The 16,054-nt window shown below is 37.6% G+C and overlaps 1 protein-coding gene across 2 annotated transcripts in view; it reads right to left on the bottom strand.

The window, feature by feature from the left end:
* Positions 1-16,054, bottom strand: part of HYDIN (HYDIN axonemal central pair apparatus protein) — a 395,035-nt gene that overhangs the window by 215,303 nt on the left and 163,678 nt on the right. The window lies entirely within an intron of this gene.

Genomic DNA, 16,054 nt, shown 5'->3' with positions numbered 1-16,054 from the left:
ATTTCTCTCTCAGCTCAAGGCCTCATGATCTTGGGGCGATGCTCCAGTTTAAAATAAATGTAGGCATACCTTGGAGGTATTGCAAGTTCGGTTCCAGACCACCATAATAAAGCAAGTCTCACAAATAGAGCTAGATGTACTCTCTTTGCTGGTGGAACGTCTTGTTTTCAATTTGTAAAAATAAAACACAACGTCTATGAAGTGCAATAAAGCCAAGCGCAATAAAATGAGGTATTACTGTAATAGATTCTACAGCTTCTAGTTGTGCCAGGCATTTAAATGTTATAGACACACAGATACCAGCAAACACGCTAAGCATCGATCTCCTTATTCGTCCAGCTCCAGAGATTGGTGCCATCGGTGTGTGACACCATGCTGAATGCATTGGTGCCCTAGTAACACTTCTGGCTGCTACAGATCTGACCCTAATGTGGCGAGAGGCTGCGGCAAGTGTGGGAGGAGCCATGACAACCAAGATCAAATGCAGCAAGTTTCAGTTCTAAAAGCCTTTCTCAGGACCATCATTTCATGCTAATGATCCAAGTGCTTTCAAAAGGAATGGCTGGTCCTCCGCAAAGAGTTAGGTACTATTAAAAGCAGCTTGAATTAACTGACTCAAGTGGTTTTTAAAACCAAACAGCCTTAGACTTCCTGTTGTCAGGAGAAAAAAGGTATGTCTGTTAACAGTTCCTGCCACACTAGAGAAGACTAAGGAATCCACACCCAAACTGAAAGAAAAGGCAACCTGGGCTTTGAAGGTGGACTTAGGAGGATAAATTTTCTAATCTCAGACTTGGGGAATCGTGGGCCATGGCTCTGCAGTGTGTTCCAGCCCCTTGTCTAGCTGCTGTCTTATCAAATGGTTCACTAAGATATTATACAAGAAAAGAAAAAATAGGCTGTTTCTAATTTTCACCGAAGCTAGTTACCAATACTTCTGGCTGGACCGAGTATGAGAAACAGCTGTTGGCTTATTATTAGTATAACATTTACATTAACTAATTGTCAAACTAGCTGACAGGTTAGATATTTGATTTGTAAAAGAAGGGTTTTTTTTTTGGAGGGGGGGTGTCAATATAACAGATCAAAAGTATCTGAAAGGCACAAAAGGCTAAAGAAAGTAAGAAAAAAAAGATTTACACAAAGCAGTCATTTAATCAGTGAAATAGAAAGAACCAGAGTTAAATCACATTTGTTCATAGGCACATATTACTAAGGGAATTGTGGCTGAATACCATCTGGACTTAGATATGGTCACATTCATTTTAACAGGGACTCTGAATAGTAGGACAGTCTCTGCCAAGACAGTGCCCTCTGTCAATGCAGTGGTCTATTAAAATGATAAAAGATTAAAGGTGAGAATGATCGAATTATTATGACATGTTCAGTGAAATATTTTGAAGGCAAAATATATCTGTGCTATGGTTAAAACTTCATAAAATTACGTATGTAAAAATTTACAGGGAGAAAACTGCACATGGGTAAGTTTTTTTTTTTAAATAAAATTTTTTAAATTAATTTTAATGGGGTGACATCAATAAATCAGGGTACATATATTCAAAGAAAACATGTCCAGGTTATCTTGTCATTCAATTATGTTGCATACCCATCACCCAAAGTCAGATTGTCCTCCGTCACCTTCTATCTAGTTTTCTTTGTGCCCCTTCCCCTCCTCTCCCCCTCTCCCTCCTTCCCTCCCCCCGCCCCCCGTAACCACCACACTCTTGTCCATGTCTCTTAGTCTCGTTTTTATGTCCCACCAATGTATGGAATCCTGTAGTTCTTGGTTTTTTCTGATTTACTTATTTCACTTCGTATAATGTTAACAAGATTCCAACATTTTGTTGTAAATGATCCGATGTCATCATTTCTTATGGCTGAATAGTATACCATGGTGTATATGTGCCACATCTTCTTTATCCAGTCTCCTATTTTTTTTTTTTTTTACAGTGATTAAAGCCTTTAAGCAAACTCTTGGCCAATACAGCAAGAATCCATAAAAGAGTAGTGTCCTTAACATGTTCACCAAGTCCAAGTTGGCACCAATACCATTCCAAATCCCTGCGAATGCAACCCAACCCCAGTTCAGTCTGTTAGGAGCTGTCACAAGGAGCAGGAGTCCAGATGGGTAAGTTTTTAAAAAATTACATTAGTTTTACAGTGTTGCTTATCCAAGGCACTTAAAATACTGGGTCATGTAGTTGAAGAGTAAATAGAAACAGCAAAAGTATAATTGGTCTGCTCTTTCAAGGCATACTAAGCCAAAATTATATATGAGGAAAGAGGATGCCTGATGATAAAAGAATGAAAAACAAAATCCAGAATCCACAGTATTAACTTTATAGAGATTTCTTGGGCCACAGGACCCGAAGCAGTATTCCTGGTCAAGTCAGTATTAATGGGCAGAGCTGGGGAGGTACAATATATTATGCATGTATTGCAGTCTTTATTATTATTATTCAGGACACCAGGTAGTTACCCAGTTTTCAAAATTATTGTTCATGGTTTGAAGGGCTAGAACACTTTCGGACACAGGCAACTTAGACAAGAATGTTTCTCTCAGCAATTTGTGATTAGTTTCGGCTGAATATAAACATGCTTTCTACAGTCCGGTTGTCCTTCCCTTTGAGAGAAAGCAAGAATAAACACCTAACATAAGGAAGTGGCATGGGGGTTTGGGCAAATGGGAGAGGATAACACGAGAGACTTAACCTTCATGGAGGTTAATACCTGGAGTATTAACCGGTTCAAGTTCACTTGTGAGTAGGTTCCTGGGAGATTCTTAAATCCTATTATTCACAGTGGAAAACACAAAAACATCTTAACCTAGTCAGACACTGCTATTGACATGCATTGCTAGTTTGGGATCTTCTGGAGAAGAGACCAGATTTTTAAAAAGTTCACCCAGGAAATGACAGAACTATTATTCAATATTAGAGGTTTCTAGAATAGTTTTTCTTTTTTTAAGTTTCATTGAAATATAAGTCGGCCCTGGCTGGTTGGCTCAGTAGCAGAGCTTCAGCCCAGTGTATAGAAGTCCCGGGTTCGATTCCCAGTCAGCACACACAGGAGAAGCAACCATCTGCTTCTCCACCTCGCTCTTTCTCTCTCTCTCTCTCTCTCTCTCTCTCTCTCTCTCTCTCTCCTTCCCCTGCAGCCATGGCTTGAATGGTTCAAACAAGTCAGTCCCAGGTACTGAGGATGGCTCCATGGGCTCATTTTAGGTGCTAAAAATAGCTCAATTGCTGAGCAACAGAGCAGTGGCCCAAGATGGGCAGAGCATCACCCAGTAAGGGGCTTGTTGGGTGGATCCCCATCAGTACACTTGCAGGAGTCTGTCTCTCTGCCTTCCCACCTCTCATTTAATTAAAAAAAATATATATATATATATACACACACACACTTCATGTGCCATACAACTCACCCATTTAAATTGTATAAATCAGTGCTTCTTATATATATACTTAGGTAAAAGCGCAATCATTACCACAGTCAGTTTTAGAACATCTTCATCACCTCAAAAAAGAAGTCCCATGCCCTTTAGCTATATCACCCTTTAACCCTAGCCCCCAGGCCTAGGTAACCACTAATCTGCTCTGCTTCCTATTTATATAGATTTTCTTCTCCTGGACATCTCATATAAATGAAATTATATAATATGTGGTCTTTTGTGACTGGCTTCTTTCATTTGTCATAGTAGTTTCAAGGTTCATCCATTGTACTATATTGTAGAGTGTACATTCTTCATTCTTTTCTCATTCTTTTTTATGGTCTTACTAATATCACATTGTGTTGGTATACTACATTTTTAAAGATTCATTCATCAGTTGAAAGACATTTGGATTATTTCCACCTTTTGGCTTCTATGAATAATGTTGTTATAAACATTCATGAGCAAGTTTTTGTGTGGACATGTTTCATTTTTCTTGGATCTGTATTTAGGAATGAAATTGCTGGGTTGTTTGGTAACTCAATGTTTACTTATTTGAAGAGCTGTCAAAATGTTTCCCAAAGTGACTGCAATATTTTACACTCCCACCATCAGGGTATGAGAGTTCCGACGTTACTATAGTCTCACCAATAGTCGCTATTTTCCATTTTTTAAATTATAGCCATCCAAGTGTGAAATGGTGTCTCGTGGTTTTGATTTGCATCTCCCTGATGATGAATGATGTTGAGTCTTTTCATGTGTTATTGGCCATCTGTATATACCTTCTTCAGAGAAATGTCTGCTCAAATGCTTTGTCCACTTTTTAAATTGAGTTATCTTTTTATTTTGTTTACAATTTACAGTTGAGTTATAAGTGTTCTTTATATATATTAGATACAAGTTCCTCTTCAGATACATGATTTGCAAATACTTTCTCCTATTCTGAAGGTTGTTATTTCATTTTCTTGATAATGACCTTAGAAGCACAAAATTTTTAAAATTTTGATGAAGTCTAGTTTATTTATTTATTTTTAATTGCTTGTACTTGGGTGTCATATTTAAGACACTCTGCCTAAACCATGGTCATGCATATCTATACCTACATTTTTTTTAACAGTTCTATAGTTTTAGTAATTGCAATTAGGTTTTTGATCTATTTTATGTTTGCATATGATGTGAGGTAGAAGTTCAACCTCATTCTACTTTTTAAAAATATTTTATTTATTCATTTTAGAGAGGGGGGGAGGAGAGAGAGAGAAAGGGAAAGAGAGAGAAAGAAAGGAGGAGCAGGAAGCATCAGTTCCCATATGTGCCTTGACCAGGCAAGTCCGGGGCCTCAAACCAGCAACCTCAGTGTTCCAGGTCGATGCTTTATCCACTGCACCACCACAGGTCAGGCCAACTTCATTCTTTTGTGTGTGGATATCCAATTGCTCCAGCACCATTTGTTGAAGAAAAAAAAAACTAGTCTTTCTTGCATTGAATTTTCTTGATACACTTGCTAAAAATAAACTGACCATAAATGTAAAAATTTATTTTTTGGATTCTCATTTCTATGCCATTGATATGTAAGTGTCTATCTTTCTGCCACTACAACAAAGTCTTGATAACTGTATCTATAAGTTTTGAAATGGAAACAGCCCTCCAATTTTCTTTTTTTCCAAAATTGTTTTAGCTATTCTAGAGTTCTTGTATTTCCATATGAATTTTAGGATCAGCTTGCTGACCATTGCCAAAAGCGCAGCTGGGATTTTGATAGGGATCACATTGAATCTATATACATCATTTTTGGAACTATTGCCACCTTAAGTTTTCCAACCAATAAACACAGATGTCTTTTCATTTATTTAGATCTTTTAAATTCCTTTCAATAATGTTTTATAGTTTTCAATGTACAAATCTTGCACTTTTTGGTTGAATTTATTTCCAACTATATTAATCTTTTTGAAACTACTATAAATGGAATTTTCTTAACTTCATCTCTGAGTTTTTATTATTATTGTCTAGAAATAAAATCTATTTTTGTTTATCGATCCTATATCTTGCAATTTTTTGTGTGTGTGACAGAGACAGAGAGAGACAGGGAGAGGGACAGATAGGGACAGACAAAAAGGGAGAAAGATGAGAAGCATCAATTCTTTTTTGCGGCTACTTAGTCTCCTTAGTTGTTCATTGATTGCTTTCTCATATGTGCCTTGACCAGGAGGCTACAGCAGAGCGAGTGACCCCTTGCTCAAGCGAGCAACCTTGGGCTCAAGCCAGGACCTTTGGGCTCAAGCCAGCGACCATGAGGTCATGTCTATGATCCTATGCTCAAGCCAGCAACCCCACACTCAAGGTGGTGAGCCCACACTCAAGCCAGATGAACCCATGCTCAAGCCAGGCGACCTTAGGGTTTTGAACCTGGATCCTCCACATCCCAGTCCTACACTCTATCCACTGCGCCACTGCCTGGCCAGGCATGTTGCAATTTTTCTGAACTCATTAGCTCTTCATTTTTTTGTGTGTGTGTGTTTGTGTGTGTGTGTGTGTGTGTGTGTGTGTATTTCTCAGAATTTTCTATGTACAGCATCATGTCATCTGCAAAGACAGTTTTACTATATGCTTTTTCTTTTTCTTTTTTCTTGCCTAGCTGCCTTAGATAGACTCTTAGAGCCTCTAGTACAATGTTGAACAGAAGTGGTAATGGAAGACATCCCTGTCTGTCCCTGACCTCAGCGAGAAAGCAGCCTGTCTTTCTCACAGATAATATTAGATGTGAGTTTTTCATAGATATTCTTTATCATGTTAAGGGAGTTCCTCTCCATTCTTAGTTTGTTGAGATTATATATATATATATATATATATATATATATATATATATATATATATATATTTAATCATTAAAATGGTGTTTAATTCTGGTGAATGCTTTTTCTGTTTATTGAGATGGTCATGTGGTTTTGGTCAATTAGTCTATTACTATGTTGTATAATATTGATTTTCCTATGTTGAGCCATATTTGCATTTTTGGGATAAATTCTACTTGGTCACTGTGTATATTGCTGGTTTGCTTTGCTTTTTTTGTTTGTTTGTATTTACTGATTTTAGAGAGAAAGGGAAGGAAGAAAGGAGGAAAGAGAAACACTGATTTGTTGTTCCATTTATTTATGGATTCTTGGTTGACTCCATTATGTGCCCTGACCTGGGATAGAACCTGCATCCTTGGCAAATTTGGGATGATGCTCTATCCAACTGAGCTATCTGGCCAGGGCCATTGCTGGTTTGATTTGGTTTGCTAGTATTTGGTCAAGAATTTTTGTGTCTATGTTTGTAAAGTTATTGGTCTTCAGTTTCTTTTCTTGTGATGTTTTTATCTGGTTTGTTATCAGGGTAATACTGGTCTCATAAAATGAGTTAGAAAGTGTTTATATCTCTTCTATTTTGGGGGGAGGTGATATTTTTATGGAGAAGTGATTTTAATTTTTCATTAAACATTCAGTAGAAACCTCCAGTGAAGCCATCTGTTCCTGTAATGTGTGTGTGTGTGTGTGTGTGTGTGTGTGTGTGTGTGTGTGTGTGTGTTGGGGAGGGGTTGGGGTGGTGCTAGCTCTATTTCAATCTCCCTAAACTGTTATAAGTTTACTCATATTTTCTGTTTCTTTTGAGTTAGTTTTGATAGTTTTATCTTTCTAGGAATATGTGCATTATATCTACATTATCTAATTTGTTTGCATAAAACTGTTCATCACATTCCCTAATAATCCTTTTTTTTTCTGTAAGGTTGGTATTAATGCCCCTCTTTAAATCCTGATTTTAGTACTTTGAGGCTTTTCTCTATTTTTTTTTCACTAAAGTTTGTCATTTTGTTGATCTTCTCAAAGAACCAGTATCCAGTTTCATTAATTTTCTATTGTTTTGCTTTTTATTTTATTAATTTCCACTCTTATCTTTATTATTTCCTTCCTTGTACTTGTTTTGAATTTATTTGGCTCTTCTTTTTCAAGTTTTTAAGGTAGAAATTTAGATTATTGCTTTGAGGTCTTTCTCCCTTAAATATAAGCACTTATAGCTATCAATTTCTGGTAAAGAGTACTTTCACTCATCTCCAAAGTTTTAACTTCTTCCGTTTTGTTTATATTTATCTTAAAGTACTTTAAAATTTCTATTGTAATTTCTTCTTTGACCCATTGGTAATTTAGGAGTATGTTTAATTTTCAATATTTGTAAATTCCCTAAATTTCCCTCTATTTTTAAGTTTTAATTTCATTTCTTTGTGGTTGAAGAACACATTCTGTGTGATTCAAATAACTTGAAATGTATTGAGACTTGTTTGATGGCTTAAAATATTGTCATTCCAAGTGCACTTGTTGGAAGGAGTGTTCTGTAGGTGTCTGTTAGGTTTAGTTGGCTTACAGTGTTGTTCAACTCTCTTATTTCCTTTATGATCTTCTGCCTGGTTGTCCTATCAGTTACTGAAAGTGGGGTGTTGACATCTCCAACTATTTTTATTGAATTACCCATTTCTCTCTTTAGTTCTGGCAGCTTAAGCTTCATTTATCTGTTAGGTACACATAGCCTATTTCCCCATGTATAAGATACTCCCATGGGCCCTGGCCGGTTGGCTTAGCGGTAGAGCGTCGGCCTGGTGTGCGGGGGACCCGGGTTCGATTCCCGGCCAGGGCACACAGGAGAAGCGCCCATTTGCTTCTCCACCCCCCCCTTCCTTCCTCTCTGTCTCTCTCTTCCCCTCCCGCAGCCAAGGCTCCATTGGAGCAAAGATGGCCCAGGTGCTGGGGATGGCTCCTTGGCCTCTGCCCCAGGCGCTAGAGTGGCTCTGGTCGCGGCAGAGCGACGCCCCGGAGGGGCAGAGCATCGCCCCCTGGTGGGCAGAGCGTCACCCCTGGTGGGCGTGCCGGGTGGATCCCCGTCGGGCACATGCGGGAGTCTGTCTGACTGTCTCTCCCCGTTTCCAGCTTCAGAAAAATACAAAAAAAAAAAAAAAAAAAGATACTCCCATGTATAAGACAAACCTTAATTTTGTGGCCTGAAATTTGAAAAGAAAATGAATTACATAAAGTTATTGAACTCAAGTTTTAGTCATCATAAAATTCATACAACTCCTCATCACTGTCAAAACTCTCATCCATTAGCTTGTCCCCATCTGTGTCTGATGACAAATCACTATCTTCATATATTGCCTGGTCCTCAGTTCCATCTATGGCATTTGAAATGCCACACTTCTACAACCACTGTATAAGATGCACCCAGTGTTTAGACCCCAAATTTTTCTAAAACAGGTGCATCTTATACATGGGGAAATATGGTATCTTTATAATTGTTATATTTTCTTGATGAACTGATCTTTATTATTGTAAACTATCGTTCTTTGTCTCCAGTAACAGTGTTTGGCTATTTTGCCTGATATTAGTATAGCCACTCCAGGTTTCTTTCAGTTATTATTTGCATGGTCTATCTTTTCCCATCCTTTTAGTTTCAATCTATTCATACTTTCAGATCTAAAGTATGTCTCTTGTAGACAGCATATAGTTGGATATTATTTTTTTGGGTTTTTAAAAACTCCATTCAGCTCATCTCTACCTTTTAATTGAAGTGTTTAATATATTTGCATTTAATGTAATTACTGATAGGATGCATGTCTTCCATTTTACTGCTTGTTTTCTATATGTTTTAAAGTCTTTTTTGTTTCACTATTCCTCCATAGTTGCCTTCCTTTGTGTTAGCTGGCTACTGTTTAATGTAGGCTTTTAATTTGCTTGTTTTAATTTTACTATATTTCTTAATTTAGAAAATAAGCAATCACATCCTGAATTCAGATAAATAACTCATAGAGTCAAAGGTTAAGACAATAGGATTCATGCAACAGGAATGTTTAACAAATCCAAATTCACCAGTTACTGCATCTCATAAACAACCTTGCCTGTTAGAGGTGTTCCATAAGAGTTTATTAAGTAAATACCCAAAACACACATTTATTCCTAAATAAGAGTAGCAATGTGTTCTTGTTGATAGTTAGACACAGTAGTAATCATTAGGCTGAACTTGAAATGAAGAATGGCTAGATGAAATTGAGCGGAAATTATTCAACTTGAAGGGCAGCCCGTCTTAGCCATCATTTTGCTTTCTCTTTGTCTACTGAAAAGTATAATTGTGGTCCTTTAACACCCTATACTTTCTTACTTACAGATAGAGCCATTATTCCTTTTTATCTTAAATGTTTCTAAGAGCAGAGCTTTAAGGTTTTATCTTCCCCGTTTTTGAATGGAGGCCTGTCCATGATGCTGGGTCTTGTAGAGGGTACTCATGATTCTGAACAACACTTCCTCATGCCAAGAAGGCAGAAAGCCTTGATTCGGCTGGGGGCTTACTATACAATAGCTGACTGACTGGAGCTTGTGGAGGCCTTGAGGGACCAGATGATCTCTAAATGGGAGATAAAGATCACATTTGCAGGTTTGCTCTTTCTGCTTCTCCAGATAGCCACCTCCACTGCTTGTCATGAATTGTTATGGAGGGATGAGGTGGGCTGAAGCTCATATTATGTGAAAAAGTGCCCCCGTCCTTCTCACATTCCGCACATCCCTGCAGGATGTCAATCATGGGCCAGGATAACCATGCTGCATCTCTTGAAGAGTCAATGCTATTGAAAATCTGGAAGCAACTCTGATTTTTTCTATTATCACAAACACAGATGTATTATAAAAGAGAAAGTAAGTGCCTTGTGAATGATTCAGATAAGTCTTGAGACTTAAAAGGAAGTTTGTTACTATAGCAGGCTGTCTTAGGCATGCCACAGAATCCTTGAAGCATACAACTATTCATTCTCCTTATTTGTTAGGGATTGGCTTGCTAGGACTGCCATAACCAAGTACTACAGATTAGGCGGCCCCTTTGCCCACTTCCACATACCCTCCCTCTGACTGTCACCAAACTGCCGTCTGTGTCTTTGTATGTATCTACGTTTTTTTGGCTAGTCCCTTCACTTCTTTCATTCAGTCCCCCATCCTTGCTCCCCTCTGACAGCTGACAGTCTGTTCTATATATCCATGCCTCAGTCTTTTGTGGTCATTAGATTCCTCATATTGACCCACTGGTAATTCAGGAGTATGTTTAATAGAAAAATAATATGGTATTTGTCTTTCTCTGACTGGCTTATTTCACTTAGCATAATAATCTCCAGGTCCATCCATGTGTTTGCAAAGGGTAAGATTTCCTTCTTTATTACAGCTGTGTAGTATTCCACTGTGTAAATGTACCACAGCTTTTTAAAAAATATTTAACAGTATTTTATTTGTTTATTTTTTTAACATTTTTTTATTTAATTAATTGTGTTTACATAGATTCTAGGGTTACCCCAAATGCCTCCCCGCTCCCCCTATTTCCCTCAACATCTCCCTTGCCCCACTCTATACAGCACCCTCCCCCCTTCCCTTCAGGTTTATCCCATCCTATCATCCCCTTTCCCTCTGTCCTCTTTTCCTCTGGTCCCTTTGATCCCTCCTCTGTCTCAGTTCCGTTCCTCAGTTCCATTATTCCTTGGATTCCTTGAGTGAGGTCATATGGTTTTTTCTTTCTCTGCCTGGCTTATTTCACTCAACATAATAGTTTCCAGGTCCTTCCATATTGTTGCAAAAGGTAATATTTCCTTCTTTTCATGGCCCCATAGTATTCCATAGTATATATGTACCACAGTTTTTTAGTCCACTCGTCCACTGACGGACACTTGGGCTGTTTCCAGATCTTCACTATTATGAACAATGCTGCTATAAACATAGGGGTGCATTTCTCCTTTTCAATCAGTGCTATGGTGTTCTTGGGGTATATTCCTAAAAGTGGGATGGCTGGGTCAAAAGGCAGTTCAAGTTTTAATTTTTTGAGGAATCTCCATACTGTTTTCCACAGTGGCTGCACCAGTCTGCATTCCCACCAGCAGTGAGAAGGGTTCCCTTTTCTCCACATCCTCGCCAGCACTTGTTCTGTGTTGTTTTGTTGATGAGCGCCATTCTGAATGGTGTGAGATGATATCTCATTGTGGTTTTAATTTGCATTTCTCTAATGATTAGTGATGTTGAGCATTTTTTCATATGCCTATTGGCCATCTGTATGTCCTCTTTGGAGAAGTGTCTATTCATTTCTTTTGCCCATTTTTAAATTGGATTGTTTGTCTTCCTGGTATTGAGTTTTACATGTTCTTTATAAATTTTGGTTATTAATGCCTTATCAGACATATTGTCAAATATATTCTCCCATTGTGTAGTTTGCCTTTTTATTCTGTTCTTATTGTTTTTAGCTGTGCAAAAGATTTTTAGTTTGATATAGTCCCATTTGTTTATCCTGTCTTTTATTTCACTTGCCCGTGGAGATAAATCTGCAAATATATTGCTGCGAGAGATGTCAGAGAGCTTACTGCCTATGTTTTCTTCTAAGATGCTTATGGTTTCTGGCTTACATTTAAGTCTTTTATCCATTTTGAGTTTATTTTTGTGCATGGTGTAAGTTGGTGGTCTAGTTTCATTTCTTTGCAGGTAGCTGTCCAGTTTTCCCAACACCATTTGTTGAAGAGGCTGTCTTTACTCCAATGTATGCTCTTACCTCCTTTGTCAAATATCAGTTGTCCATAAAGGTGTGGGTTTATTTCTGGGTTCTCTGTTCTGTTCCATTGATCTATATGCCTGTTCTTATGCCAGTACTAGGCTGTTTTGAGTACAATGACCTTGTAGTATAACTTGATATCTGGAAGTGTGATACCTCTCACTTTATTCTTCCTTTTCAAGATTGCTGAGGCTATTCATGTTCTCTTTTGGTTCCATATAAATTTTGAAATATATGTTCTATATCTTTGAAGTAAGTCATTGGTATTTTAATTGGTATTGCATTGAATTTATAAATTGCTTTGGGTAATATAGACATTTTAATGATGTTTATTCTTCCTAACCATGAGCACGATATATGCTTCCACTTGTTTGTATCTTCCCTGATTTCTTTTATCAATGTTTTATAATTTTCTGAGTACAAGTCTTTAATCTTCCTGGTTAAATTTATTCCTAGGTACTTTATTTTTTTTATTGCAATGGTGAAGGGGATTGCTTTCTTAATTTCTCTTTCTGACAGTTCATTGTTAGTGTATAAAAATGCCTCTGATTTCTGAGTATGGATTTTATATCCTGCCACCTTGATGAATTCATTTATCAGGTCCAGTAGTTTTTTGACTGAGACTTTAGGGTTTTCTATATTCAATATCATATCATCTGCCAATAATGATAGTTTTACTTCTTTTCCAATTTGGATGCCTTTTATTTCTTTTTCTTGTCTGATTGCTGTGGCTAGAACTTCCAGAACTATGTTAAATAAGAATAGTGAAAGGGGGCACCCCTACCTTGTTCCTGATCTTAGGGGATTGCTTTTAATTTTTGCCCATTGAGTATGATGTTGGCTGTGGGCCTGTCATAAATGGCCTTTATCATGTTGAGGTATGTTCCCTGTATTCCCACTTTCATGAGAGTTTTGATCATGAATGGGTGCTAGATTTTATCAAATGCTTTTTCTGCATCTATTGAAATTATCATGTGGTTTTTCTCCTTCCTTTTGTTTATGTGATGAATCACATTGATTGATTTGTGAATATTGTACCAGCCTTGCCTCCCAAGAATAAATCCCACCCCATGGTGTATGATTTTTTTTCATATATTGCTGGATCCGGTTTGCTAATATTTTGTTGAGGATTTTAGCATCTAAATTCATCAGGGATATTGGCCTATAATTTTCTTTCTTTGTGTTGTCTTTGTCTGGTTTTGGAATCAGAATTATACTCACCTCATAAAAGGAGCTTGGAAGTCTTCCTCTTGAATTTTTTGAAATAGCTCGAGAAGTATAGGAGTTAGTTCTTCTTTGAATATTTGGTAGAATTCACTTGTGAAGCCATCAGGCCCAGGACTTTTCTTTGTTGGGAGCTTTTTGAAACTGTTTCAATCTCATTTGTTGTAATTGGTCTGTTTAGGTTTTCTGATTCTTCTAGATTAATTTTTGGAAGATGATATGTTTCAAGGAATTTGTCTATTTCATATAGGTTGTCTAGTTTTTTGACATACAGTTCTTCATAGTATTTTCTTACAATATTTTGTATTTCTGTTGTGTCAGTTGTTATTTCTTCACTCTCATTTCTAATTTTATTTATTTGAGTCCTCTCTCTTTTTTTCTTGGTGAGTCTGGTTAAAGGTTCATTGATCTTGTTTACCTTTTCAAAGAACCAGCTCCTGGTTTCATTGATCCTCTGTATTGTTTCTTTAGCCTCTATGTCATTTATTTCTGCTCTGATCTTTATTATTTCCTTCCTTCTACTAGCTCTGGGCTTTACTTGCTGTTCTTTTTCTAGTTCTTTTAGATGTAGGGTTAAGTTTTTTTTGTTTTGTTTTTTGTATTTTTCTGAAGCTAGAAACGGGGAGAGACAGTCAGACAGACTCCCGCATGCGTTCAACCGGGATCCACCCAGCACGCCCACCAGGGGGCGACGCTCTGCCCACCAGGGAGCGATGCTCTGCTGCGACCAGAGCTACTCTAGCGCCTGGGGCAGAGGCCAAGGAGCCATCCCCAGCGCCCGGGCCATCTTTGCTCCAATGGAGCCTTGGCTGCAGGAGGGGAAGAGAGAGACAGAGAGGAAGGAGAGGGGGAGGGGCGGAGAAGCAGATGGGCGCTTCTCCTGTGTGCCCTGGCCGGGAATCGAACCCGGGACTTCTGCACGCCAGGCCAACGCTCTACCACTGAGCCAACGCTTGACCAGCCAGGGCCGGGTCAAGTTTTTTATTTGAGCTTTTTCTAGCTTCTTAAGGTATGCCTGTAATGCTATGAACTTCCCTCTTAGGACTGCTTTTGCTGTGTCCCATAAATTTTGAGTTGATGTATGCTGGTTATTGTTTGTTTCTAGGAATATTTTTATTTCTTCTTTGATCTCATTTTTAACCTATTTGTTATTTAATAAAATGCTATTTAGTTTCCAAGTGTTTGAGTATTTTTCAGTTTTTCTGTTGTGGTTGATTTCTAGTTTCATGCCATTGTGATTGGAGAAAGTGCTCAATATGATTTCAATCTTCTTAAATTTGTTGAGACCACTTTTGTGCCCTAACATGTGGTCTATCCTAGAGAATGTACCATGAGCACTTGAAAAGAATGTATTTTCTGCTACTTTAGGGTGAAAGGTTCTGAAGGTATTTATTAAATCGAATTGATCTAGTATGTCCTTTAAGTCTGCTGTTTTTTTGTTAATTTTCTTTCTTGAGGATCTATCTAGTGATGTTAGTGGGGTATTGAAATCCCCCACTATTATAGTATTGCTGTTGATCTCGCCCTTTAAATCCATCAAAGTCTGCTTTATATAGTTAAGTGCTCCTATATTAGGTGTGTAGATATTTATAACAGTTATATCTTCCTGTTGGATTGCTCCCTTTATCATTATGTAGTGACCTTCTTTATCTCTTACTATAGCCTTTGTTTTAAAGTCCATTTTGTCTGATATAAGTATTGCTACCCCAGCTTTTTTTCTTTTCCATTTCTGTGAAATATGTTTTTCCATCCTTTTATCTTTAGTCTATGGGCATCTTTTGTTTTAAGGTGTCTCTTGTAGACAGCATATGTATGGGTCTTATTTTCTTATCCACGCAGCTACCCTATGTCTTTTGATCAGATCATTTAATCCATTTACATTTAAGGTTATTATTGATATGTACTTGTTTATTGCCATTTAATTCTTTAAAGCTGTATTCCTCTTTTGCTATATTCTTTTCCCACTTTCCTGTTTAAAACAGGCTCCTTAACATTTCCTGCAGCATTGGTTTGATTGTAATTAATTCCTTGAGTTTTTTTTTTTTTGTCTGGGAAGCTTTTTATTTCTCCTTCAATTTTAAACGATAGCCTTGCTGGATAAAGTAGTCTCAGTTGTAGGCTCTTGTTCTGCATTACTTTGAATATTTCTTGCCATTCCCTTCTGGCCTCAAGTGTTTCTGTTGAGAAGTCGGATGTTCCTAATGGGGGCTCTTTTGTAGGTGATATCCTTCTTTTCTCCAGCAGCTTTTAATATTTTCTCCTTATCGCTTAGCTCTTGTATTTTAATTATGATGTGTCTTGGTGTAGGTCTTTTTGGGTTTCTCTTTAATGGAGTTCTCTGTGCTTCTTGAACTTGTGAGACCCTTCCTTGCATCAATTTAGGAAAATTTTCAGCTATGATTTGATTGAATAAAGTTTCTATCCCTGTTCTTTCTCTTCTTCTTTGGGAACCCCTATGATGCGGGTGTTATTTTCTTCATGGTGTCACAGAGCTCTCTCAGAGTTTCCTCAGACTTTTTGAGTCTTTTTTCTTTTTTCTGCTCTGCTTTTGTGCCTTTGTTCATCTTGTCCTCTAAATCACTGATTCGATCTTCAGCTTCATCCATCCTACTTTTAATTCCTTCCATTGTGGTCTTTATTTTTGATATTGTATTTGTCACCTCCAACTGATTCTTTTTTAATATTTCAATGTCCTTTTTTATACTTGCTATCTCTTTTTTTAGGTGTTCATAATGACCATTCATTGTTGTTCTAAGATCCCTAAGCATCCTAACAATCATTATTCTAAACTCTGCATCTGGCAGTTTG

This window comes from Saccopteryx leptura, chromosome 9 (genome assembly GCF_036850995.1).
Source record: "Saccopteryx leptura isolate mSacLep1 chromosome 9, mSacLep1_pri_phased_curated, whole genome shotgun sequence".
NCBI lineage: Eukaryota > Metazoa > Chordata > Mammalia > Chiroptera > Emballonuridae > Saccopteryx > Saccopteryx leptura.
This window is presented reverse-complemented; position numbering and strand designations above follow the sequence as displayed.